Consider the following 15,539-nt stretch of genomic DNA (forward strand, 5'->3'; position numbering starts at 1 on the left):
TACAGCCCCAAATTCTGTTATGGAACCATTTGTTCCTAAAATTCACCACCTAAGAATGTTCCACTTTTTTCAGGATATAAGGGATGAATGATTACTCTTCCCCCATAATCTCCTTCAGTAAATTTAAATTGTTGCTCCAGGGCCATTTACACAAAGTGTGTACCACCAAGGAGGGAGATAAGCAACTCCACTTGGTAAATGATGGTCACATTAGAAAATGAGGGAGCAAAAACCCTATCCCATCATAATGAAACCAGACACTATTACTAACATTATTATTTATAATATTATTATAGATAAAAATGCATGACAAGATGGGATGGGGAGGCAGTATAAACCAAGAATAAGCCTACTGGATGCAAGTACACACTATTCTGTTGGCTACTTGGTTTATTATTGGTTCCACTGCTTTCTGTGGTTTAGGAGATGAGGAAGACTGAGGAGAACCGATGCATAATGTATGTAGAAGTTTTAATTAACTTCATACTAAAAATGTGGAAATGGATTGAGTTGATGGTAACACATTATAGTGAGTAGCAGCTGATATATAAGTGGGATTATGGCTGAAAGGGTAATCTAGGGATGTAAATGTCAGTTGAAAGAAAGCTAGAAAATAATCTAGGGAATGAATACAGTGAACCCAGTCATGGATGAGAACCCTCATTAATAGTACAAATACAAGAATGTCCTTCTGTGAATGAAAACAGATGTCTGTCACTATTGCAAGGTAGTGGGAATGTGGAGAAGCATGGGAAAATGATTAATGTAACTTATGAACTACAGTTTAAAACAATTCTGTAATATGCTTGCATTAATGCCAAAGATGTACTGTGTTAATAACAGGGGAGTATGGAAAAATATCCCAAATGCATGCTAGGGATCATAATTAGTGATAATAGTTTCATATCAAAATGAATCTGCTAAAGAGAAAACTTAGACATTTCACAGAAAGATAAACCCAGGGAATCTGACTACGTAATAAGAATTCAGATACCCTGAGTTTTGTGGTAAGCTCTTAGTTTCCCGAAGTCCCCTGCTTTGGATTTTGTATCAAAATAAAATATTCTTTGTTTAAAATACTGGCTAATTCAGACAATCATAGAATCACAGGAGTTTGTCCTATTTTTCCATATTTTCTGATGTAATAGATTCTATATACTTGAACTCTTTTTGTGCATATCCCCATGTTTCAATTACATGTGTTCATTTTGAAATTTATTTCTCCTAACACTTAAAATATCAAAATTTTAGCATTCCCAGAACAAATCTGCCCAGTTTAATGTTAAAAATAGTCAGTTTTAAATTATTTCATTATTTGTATCCTTGTCCAAATATTATTTATTGCTAAATTTAGCTGTATACAAAGTTCTAGCTAGTACAATGATTTTCCTTGCATAATTTTGCAATTTGTTTCATTTTCTTTGAATCTAGCATTTATGATTTCCTCCACCCTTTGACATTCTGAACAATGCTGCTGTTAACACTGGTGCAAATATATCTATCCCAGACCATGTTTTCAATTCTTTTCATATATATCTAGAATTGGGATTGCTTTGTCAATTAGTATTCCTATATTCAACTTCCTTAGGAACCACCAAACAGTAGCTGCATCACCTCACATTACCACCAACACTGTACTTTATCCCATTTCTCTGAGTACTCACCAGCACTGGTTACTTTTCATTTTTAAGTAAGTAGTCATTCTAGGGGTTGTGAGGTAGTAATTCATTGTGGCTTTGATCTATATCCCCCCAATGGTCAGTGATGTTGAATATCTTTACATATGATCATGGCCATATGTACAACCTCTATGGATTAATGTATACTCAAGTCCTCTGCCCATTTTAATAGAGAACACTTGAGAGAATCTTCTCCTTTCTTTGTGTGCATTTTTTCCTACTATTTCTTTGTGATTACACTGCGACTTAAATTTTATGTCTAAAGTTATAACAATCTCATTTGTTTTTATCAGTGCAAGTTAATATCATCTACATGCTATGTTCCTATACCCTTCTATCCCTCCAGTTAGGCAGTTACTGTCACAAATTACTTAATTATCTATAGGACAATAGCCATTGATTTTTTACTTACTTTTCATTCATTTGCATTTTACATCATAGAGTATGGAAAATGTGGAATTATAAATCCCACCCAAAAATAGTAATGACATTTACTTTTACTCATGTTATTTCCTCTATGGGAGATTTTTATTTTCTCATGAATCTTCAATCTATTGTCCAATGTCCTTTCCTTTCAACCTGAAGAATTTCCTTTTGCATTTCTTTTAGGGGATGTATAGAGGTCACAGACTCCACACCTTTTATTTATGTGGGGATGCCTTAATTCTCCCTCATTTTTTTTTCCAATTTCTATTTTTAAAAATTAATTTTTTATTAGAAATGTTATGGGTTTGGTTAACAATCATGCATAAAATACAGTTCCCATTTATCATCCTATAACTAACACCTTGTTTTCATATGCAGAATTGTTACAATTCTTGAAATAACATATAAAAATTGTACTATTAACTATAGTCCGTTATTTACAATATTGATCCCAGAATCTATTGTACTTGTATGCTTTCTAAATTTTTATTCCAATCGCATACGTAGAACATATGATTTCCCCTTAAACATACAAGTATGTAATTTATTCCTGTTAATTACATTCACAGTGTTGTAATACCATCACCACTTTCCATTACAAAAACATTACACTCCACCCAAATAGAAACTGTACAATTTGAACCCTAACTTATTTCACGTCTTGTTCCTATGGTAAACTATATCTAGGTTCAGATTTTAAGAGTTTTCTTGTTCTAATTATTTCATATCAGTGAGCTCATACAATATTTATCCTTTTGTGGCTGAATTTTTCCACTCAGCCTGATGTCTTAAATGTACACCCATGTCTCCTCAAAATTCCATTTCTTTTTATGGCTGAATAATATTCAATACAAATTATGTACTTCCATTTTATTTATCCATTCATCACTTGATAGACACTTGGATTTCTTCCATCTTTTCACACTTTATGATAATGTTGCTTTGATAACTGGTGTGCAAATATCTCTTTGAGTTCATTATTTTATTACACTTAGTAATGGGATTACTGGATCTATACATAACTTCATATACCTAACTTTCTGAAAACTGCCAATCTTTATTCTACAGCAGCTGCACCATTTTATATTCCCACCAACAATGAAATGAGTGTTCCTATTTCTCCAAATGTTTTCCAACACTTGAAATTATCCATTTTTAATAGTAGCCATTCTAGTGAGTGTGAAATGGTATTATATTGTTGTTCAGTTTGCATTACCCTCAATGTTGATGATAAGCAAGTTTTTATGGCCTTTTTAGTCATTTCTACATTCTCTTTTTAGAAATACCTTTTCAGATCCTTTTTCCACATTTCAAACAGGTAAATATTTCTCTTTGTATTGAAAATTTTAAGGAATTTTTAATATATTCTGGACATTAAAGCTTTATTGGATATGCAGTTTCAAATATTTTCTCCCATTGGATAAGTTGTCTTTCTACTTTCATGATAATGCCCTTTGGATTCAGAAAAGTTAAAAAAATTTTTTTTAGATTTATTTTATTTCTACTCCTGTCATTCTTTACAATCATTGACTGCTCTCTGTATCTGTTCATTGTGTGTTCTTGTTCTTTTTTTTTTTTAAGGGCACCTGGAACAGAATGTGGAACCTCCCATTTAGGAGGGAGGTGCCCAATGCCTTGAGCCACCTTCAATCCCAAAAAGGTTTTTAATTTTGATGAGGTCCCATGTATCTATTTTTTCATTTTTGCCTGTGTGTTAGATGTAAAGTCTAAGAAATCATTGCCTAATGGAGTCTCTTAAAAGATGCTTCCACACATTTTCTTCCAGGCATTTCAAAGTTCTGGCTCATATTTAACACCTTGATCCATTTTGAGTTGATTTCTGTATATGGTATGAGGAAGGGGTCCTTTTTCAATCTTTTGCTAATGGAAATCCAATTTCCCCAGCACCACATTTTCAAGAGACTCTTCCATCCCCAAAGGTGGACTTGGCCCACTTATCAAAAATCAGTTATCCATCAATGTAAGAGTAGATTTATGAGTCCACAATTGAATCCCACTGGTCTATATGTTTGACCTCCTGCTGGTACCATGATTTGATTATTGTGCTTTGTAAGAATTTTTACAATTTGGAAGTATTAGTCCTATGAACTTCATTCTTTTTTTTTTTCTCCAGGGGAGAGTGCAAACGCAGTCCCCTACTACCACAAATTACGCAGTCCAGTTTCCCACATTTGGGGAAATCGCAGGGGTTGGCACATCCGGAGTGCAATGGATAAGCCTTGCCCTCGGAAAATCACCTTCGTGATCATGGTATCTCCCCTGCCAGGTTAAGTTCTTTTACAAGATAGCTTTGGATATTAAGGAATACTTATCCTACCATATATATTTGGTGATTGGCTTCTCCATTTCTGCAAAGAAGGTCAGTGTAATTTTGATGGAATTATATTCAAGGTATAAATTGCTTTTGGTAGAAATGACATCTTGACAATGATCAGAAATCCTGTCAGTGTACGTGTAATATCTTTTTTTTTTTAAAAAAAGATTTATTTATTTCTCTCCCCTTCCCTCCCCACCCCAGTTGTCTGTTCTCTGTGTCTATTCGCTGCGTGTTCTTCTTTGTCAGCTTCTGTTGTGGTCAGCAGCATGGGAATCTGTGTTTCTTTTTGTTGAGTCATCTTGTTGTGTCAGCTCTCAGTGTGTGCGGCACCATTCCTGGGCAGGCTGAACTTTGTTTCATGCTGGGTGGCTCTCCTTATGGGGTACACTCCTTGCACGTGGGGCTCCCCTATGTGGGGGACACCCCTGCATGGCAGGGCACTCCTTGCGCCATCAGCACTGCATGGGGGCCAGCTCCACACTGGGTCAAGGAGGCCTGGGGTTTGAACCGCGGACCTCCCATGTGATAGACGGATGCCCTAAGCACTGGGCCAAGTCTGCTTCTCTGTAATATCTTTCTATTAACTTGGACCTTCTTTGATTTCTTTTAGCAATGTTTGGTTGTTTTCTCTCTACAAGTACTTTATATGCCTGGTTAGATTTATTCTGAGATATCTGATCTTTTTAGATGCTGTTATAAATAGAATGTTTTCTTGATTTCCTCCTCTGATTGTTCATTACAACTGTTTAGAAACATTACTACTGATTTTTCTGTTTTGATCATATATTGCACTAATTTGCTGAATTCATTCTTAGCTCTAGTAACTTTGTCATAAAGTTTTCAGAATTTTCTCTATACAGAATTGTGTCATCTGGAAATAGGGAGGCTATACTTCATTTTCAATATGGATTTCTCCTTCCTCCCTCCCTTGCTCCCTTCCTTCCTTTCCTCCCTACCTCCCTTTTTTTCTTTTTGCCTAGTTACTCTGGTAAGAACTTGCAGTGCCTTGTTGAATACCACTTGTATCAGTGGATATCTTTGTCCTTTCCCTGATTGTAGACAGAACGATTTCAGTCTTTCTCTACTGTAGGGTGTTAGCTGTGTGCTTTCCATGTATGTCCCTTATCATGTTGAGGAAGTTCCCTTCTATTCCTAATTTTCTAAGCATTTTCATCAAGAAGCAATGTTGGATTTTGTCAAATGCCTTTTCTGCGTTAAATGAGATGATCATGTGGGTTTTATTGGCTTTGTTCTGTTAATGCGTGTATTACACTAACTGATTTTCTTATGTTCAACCACTCCTGCATAGCTGGGATAAATCCAACTTGGTCATGGTATATAATTCTTTTAATGTTCTGTTGCATTGGGGGTTAGTATTTCTGTTGAGAATTTTTGCAATATTCACAAGAAATAATGGTAATTTTACTTTAATTGGTTAGGTTTATCTGGATTTGGTATGAGGGTGAGGGTCACCTCACAGAATTCAGGAGTTCTGCCTCCTCCAAATTTATGAAAGAGTTTGAGTAGGATTGGTGTTAATTCTTCTTTGAATGTTAAAATTTTCCTGTGAGTCATGTGGTCCTTCACTTTTCTGTTTTGGGAGATATTTGATAGCTGATTCCATCTCTCTACTATTTATTGTTGTTTTTTTTTTGAGAACTCCTGTGTCATCTGTATTCAGCATAGGAAATTTGTGTGTTTCTAAGAATAATTTTGCCATTTCATCTAGAATATCTAATATTTTGGCATATACTTTTTTTTAGATACTTTATCTTTTTTTAAAGATACATAGATCACACAAAATGTTACATTAGAAAATATAAGAGGTTCCCATATACCCCGATTCCCCACAGTCCCCACTCTTCCCACATCAACTTCTTTCATTAGATATACTTCTTCATAGTCCTCTTATAGTCCTTTATAAAAAGGACTCTTAAAGTCCTATTTATTTCAGGAGGGACAGATGTACAGTCCCCTTGTCATTTCTTATTTTAGTCATTTGTGTCCTCTCTCCTTTGTTTTTCATGAGTATAGCTGAAGTTTTAAGAATTTTACCTATCTTTTCAATGAACCAACTTATGGTTTAAATTTTCTCTTTTGATTTTTTAAATTCTCTATTTTATATGTTCTAATATTTATATCCTTTCTGTTCACTAGGGGCATAACTTGTTCTTATTTTTTCAGTTAAAGTAAGTTAAGGTAAGTCTCTGATTTGAAATCTTCCTTTTTAATAAAACATAAAATACTTAAAGCTATAATATTACTTGTGAGCACAGCCCTTCATGCATCCCACAAACTTTGATATTATATTTTCATTTTCATTCACCTCAAATTATTTTGTAATTTCCATTGTGAGTCTTTCTTTAACCTATTGTTGGCTTAAGAGTATATTCTTTAATTTTCACATGTTGTTTTATTTTCTGATTTACTTGCTATTGCTTTGGAGCTTCATTCCATTATGGTTGAAGATACATTATATGACTTCAACGATGTTTTTAAATTTTGAGATTTGTTTTATGGGTCAGCATATGAATGAGTCTCCAGAATGACCCACGTACCCTTGAGAAAACATGCATTCTGTTTTTGTGTGAAGTATTCTATACATGTCTGTCTGGTATAGATTGTTTGCAGAGGTTCTTAACCAGGGGTCTGTGGACACATAAACAGCCAGTGGAAAGATTTCAGGAGAAAGATTTCTGGGGTCCATGAGATTGAAAGGATAATTTTAAAGATGTCAATTTTGAGTGTCATAAAACTGTCTGCTGTTACATTCTAAAAAGGGGTTCATGGTTCTCACCTGACTGGCAAAGGTGTCTGTGGAATAAAAAAATCTAAGAACCCCATGTTTATAGTATCATTCAAGTCTTGTATTTCCTTATTGATTTTCTATCTTGAATTTCTATCCATTAGTAAAAGTGGTGTAATAATGTCTCTTACTATTAATGCAGAATCATCATTTTTTTCCTTCTACTCTGTCAATATTTGCCTCATATATTTTGGGCCTCTGCCTTTATATTCATAACTGTTACATATTCTTGTTGGATGACTCTTTTATCAATATGTAGTGACATTTTGTTCCTTTAATACTCTTTATATTAAAGTTTTTTATCTATTAGTCTCACTTCCCAGCTCTCTTTGGTTACTACTTTTTTTAAAAAAATAGTTTGCTTTTGTTTTTTTTCTATTTTTATTTATTTATTTATTTCCCCTTCCCCCTCACCCCGGTTGTCTGTTCTCTGAGTCTATTTGCTACATGTTCTTTGTCCACTTCTGTTGTTGTCAGCGGCATGGGAATCTGTGTTTCTTTTTGTTGCATCATCTTGTTCTGTCAGCTCTCCGTGTGTGCGGAGCCATTCCTGGGCAGGCTGAACTTTCTTTTGCACTGGGCGGCTCTCCTTACAGGGCGCACTCCTTGCGTGTGGGGCTCACCTGCACGGGGACACCCCTGTGTGGCACGGCACTCCTTGCACGCATTAGTACTGCACATGGACCAGCTCCACACGGGTCAAGGAGGCCCGGGGTTTGAACCGCAGACCTCCCATGTGGTAGACGGACGCCCTAACCATTGGGCCAAGTCCATTTCCCTTTGGTTACTACTTTAATGGCAAACTTTCCCAACCTTTCGAAATCTATGTATGTCTTTGAATGAAAGGTCTTTTGTAGAGAACATATAGTTGGGTCGTGCTTTTCTGTCCAATATGAAAATTTAGGTTTTTGACTTCAGAGTTAATCCATTTATACTTAAGGTTACTACTGATAAGGTAGGACTATCTTCAGTCATTTTTAATTGAGTCCTTTGAGTGTAATATCTTTTTTTGACCCTCAATTCTTCCATTAATGCCTACTTTCATATTTATTTGGTTTTCTGAATTGTATAATTTTGCGCCCCTTATCATTTCTACCTGGATATATTTTTCAGATATTCCCTTGCAGTTTTGTAAAACATATTTATTTGACATTTAATTATTAATACTGCTATTGTTATTAGTTTTCAGGCACTGAAGCTCTTTATGCATCAAGGGTTTTCCTGTTCATGTCCTCCACATAAAAACTATGAAGATTGAGCCTTAAGATATTTTATCAATTTAGAAAAATTTGCACGCATGTCAAACAGAATAATATAGAAATAGTTGAGTACTAATTATACAAACTATAGAAAATAGGTCAATCTTTAGAAAGGGAAGGGGCACTGTTAACAATTTTCCAAATTTTCTAAATATTATCAAACATCTTCACTAACTTTTTTCTGGAAGAAGTAATTTTAAACCTAGAAACCTCTCAGGATAAATAGAGAAAACAACAAATTTTATGGATAATTATTCATCTTCAATATCAGAAGATGTTATTAAAATAACTAAAAATAGGGGCGGTGGGGGTGAATGGGGACCTCATATTTTTTTAATGTAATTTTTTAAAAAAATGAATAAATTGAGTAGAATTTGGAAAAAAAATAAAATGAAATAACTAAAAATAGATGCAGTCAATTAGGCTAAGTAATCCAGCAAACATTCTTTGTAAATTAGATATGAAACATGAAATGATTTTCACAAAATGGAAAAGAGAAACTTTTGGAATAATCTAAAGGACCCCTAAAGTGCATAAGACAAAAATATATTGTGCGGAGAGTATGTGGCTCAACTGGATGAGTGCCTGCTTCCTTCATGGGAGGTCCTGGGTTCAGTCCCCAGTGCCTCCTAAAAACAAAAAATGATCAAAAAGCAAACAAATAAAAAATGCAACTTGGGAGCCAATAAAGCTCTATGGTTGGGTGCCAGCTTCATACATATGAGGTCTAAGATTCAATCCCCAGCCTTGGTACCACAAAATATGTATATTTTCCTATCATCACCAAGGGTTTGCATTAACAAACTTGATGGCATTTATTCAATCATCCTTGCAAGTGATTCAGGTAGCCCCCATATATATCCATATTAAGTCCCAGCATTGCTTGGTTGGGCACTCACTTCTTCATAACTCTTCAATTACTTCCCTCACAGGTAGTTTCCATCAATGCTAATATACCCAAACTTGGACTTTAATAAATAACAAAGACCCAAATTAGTGTTACTATTCTGCAAATAATGCTTCTGAGCTTCTTCATATGATAAACTCTGATGCTGAAATATAAGACAGCCCAGACACCTGATCATTTGGATTTCATTTTCTGGTGAAGAAATCAGTCAAGAAAAGTGTATTTTTAGGACAGGCTTTGGTAGAAACACAGAGGTTTTCATAAACTTAGGATAGGCACTAAAGTTGGACTTGAATATTAAAGGAAGGCTTCCAAATTGTTCAGACTTGGGTCAGTATTTCAAATGAGGCCATCCTGGGTGATATCGAAAAGTGTTCCCTCAATAAGGGACTTCATTGACAAGTGGCCATGGGGTGTTCTCTTGGTCAGTGAAGAACCATATCATAACCAAAAGAATATTGAATTTCCATCCTGAGGAGTCCTGCTACATTTTCTAATAGGGTGGCAAGAATCTCTGTATTACATGAGCAATGCCTAGTGAAGGAAATTTTCAAGACAAAATGGTTATGCTGTTGAAATCTATGAAACATTAAAGAAGAATTAGTATTTATATCTTCTTTTTTCTTTGTTAGTATAGCTAAGTGGCTGTCAATTTTATTAAATTTCTCAAAGAACCAGCTTTTGGTTTTATTTAATTTTTTCTAGTGCTTTCAAAATTTTAATTTCATTTAGAGCTCCTCAATTTTTGTTACGTCTTTCTTTCTACTTCTTTCCAGGTTAGTTTGTGGTTCTTTTTCTAATTCCTGTAGGTGTGCAGTTCAGCCTTTGATTTTAGCTCTTTCTTCTTTTATAATATAGGAATTTATGGCTATGAATTTCCCTTTCAGTACACCCTTTGCTGCATCCCATAGGTTTTGATATGTTGTGTTATCATTTTCATTCAAGGAAGTTACTGATTTATTTTGTGAAAATAAATAGAAAATACTTGGTATAATAGTACTGGCATAAAGATAAACATCTAAAGCAATGGGATATAATTGATACTTCAGAAATAAACCCTTAGGAAGCAGACTTGGCCCAATGGATAGGGTGTTCGCCTACCATATGGGAGGTCTGCAGTTCAAACCTCGGGCCTCCTTGACCCATGTGGAGCTGGCCCATGTGCAGTGCTGATGCGTGCAAGGAGTGCCCCGCCACGCATGGTTGTCCCCATGTAGGGAAGCCCCACGCACAAGGAGTGCACCCCGTAAGGAGAGCCGCCCAGCACGAAAGAATGTTCAGCCTGCCCAGCAATGGCACCACACACAGGAGAGCTGACACAACAAGATGATGCAACAAAAAGAAACACAGATTCCTGGTGCCACTGAAAAGGACGGAAGCAGTCACAGAAGAACACAGCAAATGGACACAGAGAGCAGATAACTGGGGGGGGGGGGAAGGGGAGAGCAATAAATAAATCTTAAAAAAAAAAAGAAATAAACCCTTATATCTATGGTCAGTTAATTTTCCCTATAAAAGACATCAAGGTCTTGCACTCAGAAAAGAAGTGTCTTCACCACATGGTGATGGAAAACCTTGATATGTAAATAAGAAGCATGAATTTTGATCCCTACAATATTTACAAAAAAATTAAGTCATTTTGAGAGGTAACTGTTACAGCAAAAGTATAACACTCTTACAAGTAAACCTGGGGTAATTCTTCATTACTTTGCATGTGTCAATTGATGCTTAGGAATGACATTAAAATAAGTAAAAATGAGAAAAAATAGACAGACTGTATTTCACAAAAAGTTAAAAACTTTTTCATCAAAGGACCCTCCCGGAAAGTGAAAAGGGAGAAAATACTTTCTAATCACATATCTGAGAAGGGCCAAATATCCAAATGTATATTCTAAAAATCCCTTACCATTTAACAGAAAGACAAATAACCTAATATAATATGGGTAAAGTATTTTAATAGATATTTCTCCAAGGCATACATGAAAATGGCTAATAAGCACATGAAATGATACTCAACATGCTTAGTCATTAAGGATATACAAATCAACACCACAATGTGACATCACTTCACACCTGCTGGGTTGGTTATACTTTTTTCAAAATCTAAAAAAACTTTTGATGAGGATGTGGAGAAATTGGAATCATTGTCCTTAGCTGGTAGGTATGTACCATTGAGCAACCACTGTCAAAATTATTTATGCAGTTCCTCAGTAAGATATACACAAAATGAGCTGATGATTAACAATTATATTTTTTGATATATGACCCCAAAACTGAAAAAAGATATTCAAGTAATTGTGTACAAATTTCATAGCAGCATTTTTTATAATAACAGATGGAAATAACACAAAATATCTTATAATCTAATGCAGAGCCAAAATATGTTATATCCATACGTTCAAATTTTGTTCAGTCACAAAATACAATAAAGTAATGGTACAAGCTACACTGTGGAAAAATAATGAAAACATAGTTTCCAAAATTTAAATCAGACACAAAGTGTCACATGTTTAAAAAGATTCCATTTATATGCAATATCCATAATATGCAATTAAGGAGACAGAAAGATGATTAATGGTTTACAGGGCTTGAGGGGAGTGGGAAATGTGGGGTAACTCCTTTTGGGTCTATGAGGTTTTCTTTGGAGTTAATAAAAATGTTCCAAAGTTAAGATAAGTTTGATGTAAAACATAGTGAATATATTAATGCCATTGAATGTACTGATCAAATTGTAAATTTTATGTTATATGAATTTTAATAAAAAATACACAGATAATGTGAAGTGGAGAAACAGATTTTATTCTAAGAAATCAATTTTCTCTAGAATATAAAACAAATGTTTTAATGTGTAGATGTGAATATAAACATTAAAAGTTTTAATTTTAATTAACATTTATGTTCTCATATATATTTTTCATGCTTAAATGATAACATATTCATAGTAAAATAAAATAAAAATAGCGAGTTCAAAGGAAACACATGAATTCCTCTCAAGTATAATTCAATTGTGAATGAAATGGAAATGAAATAATGTCCTGCTCAGTGTTATGTACTATCAAATTTACATAATTTCCCCTTATGAAACCCAGTATAAAATTGCCTTCAATATTCTTTCAGATAACTACTAACAATTTTATCCTATTCCAGAGAGGAGTCTGCAGCTTCAAACCTGCCACTCCCACAGTCCATTCTTCATCCCAGGGACCTGATGAATTTCTGCCACATCATTAGTGTGGTTGAATTGTTCATATTTTTACATCTTCCATTTATTTTCATTTTCATATATATTTCAGAGAATTACAGCCTTTTATATATAGAGAACCAGTATCTTAGGATCCCTAATAATGTCCAGGATCTGGATTATTTCTTACTATATATAATACAATCAAAAGAAATTATGAATGAATAAAGAGGTGAATAAGTCTTCATAATTTCTCTTCAAAATAGCCTTACATATCTAACATCAGATAAAAGTTATAATTTTGAACCTATCTGGGAAATCCACTGAAGATGGACTGTATGGATCCCACAGAATGAATCAATGACTAGATTTGTTATCTGTGTAATCAGCTGTGACATCATGGAATATAGTCATTATGTGACTGGACTATTTTAAAGGGTATACAACAACAGAGGCTATATTTAACTTGAGAAAAGAAAACTGGAAAGGGGAGGAATTTGGGAAGAGAGGGATGTGCTGTTTTCTTTTGGAACCTGTTTCAGAACCTCGTTGACCTCACCATTTCTTCCAGTTTTGGAGTTCTGGTGAGTTCTCAAAACAATTTACGTGAGCAGGACATCTTCATTTGCTCTTTTATAAGTGCTGACAATATTCAGATTTTTTATACCAAAGAAATAGATTCCATTTTATTGTATCCAATTTTGCCTTATCGTTCTCATTTCCTATTTTTGAATATTAGTATCCTTTATTCATTTCTATTTAGAATCTATTTCTTTACTTTTAATTGTATGTCCAAGATTCTAGGTCTTTTCTGTTCAATACTGTAAGCAATAGGCATATGTGACTATTAGATTTAAGTTAATTAAATTTAAGTAACATTAAAAACTCAGTATTATAGTAGCACTAATCAAATCTCAAGTGCCCAATAGCTATATGTGGTTAGTGGCTTCTGGACTATCATGGGCAGATGTAGAACACTATCTTCATTGCAGAAAGAACTATTAAGAATGCTAATCTGAATCTTAAGTATTCTATTTTTTTCCATTTATAAATAATTTGTTTTTTGTTAGTCTATTAATTTCTATATCTACACTCCAATATTTAATTTTATTTACTTTAACTTCTAAGATAGCTACTTATATCATTTAATTATTTATTTTAATCTATATCAGTATTTTACACAGAGTAAGACCAATAATTATTTCAGGAATATTGGTTTACACTTTTGACTCTGGAAATTTTATGTAATGTATTCAACTATTATTGTTATTTTTCATAATGCATATTTTTGTGTACATCTTATAAGTGTTTCCCTTTTAGTTTTCAGTTCATAGATTATATCTTCCATGTTTCTCATTATTTTATGGTTTTGCTTTCTTTTGATTAGGGAATATTGGTTATCTCTTTCAAGTTTTTGAGGTTTTGCCCCATCTTCTTGTATGAAACATTTGTATGGCACATCCATGAGCTCTTTAAAAGTAGATTTTTTTCAGGGTTTGGAACTTTAATATTTACTTTGTTGAATAACTGTGAATATTATTCTTTTGAGAAAGCTGTATGATTTTATTGTTAATATAAGAAGAGATACAAGCCTATGAGCACAGTTCCTGTGCTTATTCAAACAACAAAATTAACTCAAAATGGATCAAAAACCCCAAAATAAAAGCAAGAACCATAAAACTTCTAGAAGAAATTATTGGAAAATATCTTCAAGACCTGGTGGTAGGTGGTGGATTCTTAAAGGAGATAAGAGGAGGACTGAGATAGACTACTGATGTTTAATGTATGTAAAAGTTTTACTTAGCTTTACTGTAAAAGTTTGGAAATGTATAGAGTGAATGGTAACAAATAGTAACAGCTAGTTTATAAATGGGGATGTGGCTGAAAATGATAGTCTAGTTATGTAAATGCCAACTGATAGAATGCTTGAGAAGAATCTAGGAACTGGATAGCACAGTAAACCAAGAGGTGGGTGAGATTGTGGTTGATGATACAGATGCAAGAGTGTCCTTTTGAACTAGAACAAACATATATCACTACTGCAGGGTGTTGAGAATATGGCAAAGCTTGGTAAAAATACAGCTGGAGTGACCTATGGACTGTGGTTAGTAGTAATAATATAATATTCTTGCATCTATGCGAAAGATGTACTGTGTTAATACTGAGGCAGATTGGAAAATGTGTGCCAAATGTACACTATGGACATGGTAACAATCAGATGTTATTATCTTATCTGTGGCAAATGTTCCACCCCAGTGTGGTATGCTGATGGAGGGGTATTGTTTGGAAAATCTACCCATGTGCATGATTGTTTTATAAGTTCACAATTCCAGTCATAAAAAATATATTTTAAAAATAATAATAGGGAGGGTTGGGGGAAAAACACACCAAATGTAAGGTAAGGACTATGGTTTGTAGTAAGACTTTGACAATATTCTTTCATAATTTGTAACAAATGTCTCATGACAATGCAAGGTGTTGGTAGAGGGTTGATTTATGGGACCCCTGTATAATGATATGCATGTAAGTTCACAACTTTTACTATATACTTAATTGTTTATGAATGTTCATACATAAATGATATAGATATTTATATTAGGGTTGGTTGGGGGAAAATGCTTTGGTTAATAATAATCTTTTGACAATTCTCTTTTATCATTAGTTAAAAAGGTTTAACAACAATGTAAGTTATTGGTGGTACGGTGAGTTATGAGAGTCCTTGTATGATGTTATATATATTTGTTTTGTAATTTCACAACTATTATTATACACCTATTGTTTACGTATGTTTCTGTATGAATGATAAACATCAATAATTTTAAAAATTAACAACTCCATATAAGCTCTTATGATCAAAGATGACATTCAATTTGTTAATCTTTCTTGTGCTGAAAATTTAAATGATACATTCCAAAAAAGCTATGTAGTTACCATATACTGAGT

At 33.9% G+C, this 15,539-nt stretch overlaps 1 protein-coding gene and 1 non-coding gene across 5 annotated transcripts in view; both read right to left on the minus strand.

The window, feature by feature from the left end:
• LOC101419071 (zinc finger protein 596) overlaps window positions 1-15,539 on the minus strand; it is a 165,364-nt gene that overhangs the window by 56,674 nt on the left and 93,151 nt on the right. The gene's annotated exons all lie outside the window — the stretch shown is intronic.
• Window positions 4,237-4,400, minus strand: LOC111765293 (U1 spliceosomal RNA). The gene has a single exon (XR_002797679.2). It is a non-coding gene; the product is annotated as a U1 spliceosomal RNA (small nuclear RNA).

Source organism: Dasypus novemcinctus, chromosome 22 (assembly GCF_030445035.2).
Source record: "Dasypus novemcinctus isolate mDasNov1 chromosome 22, mDasNov1.1.hap2, whole genome shotgun sequence".
NCBI classification, from domain to species: domain Eukaryota; kingdom Metazoa; phylum Chordata; class Mammalia; order Cingulata; family Dasypodidae; genus Dasypus; species Dasypus novemcinctus.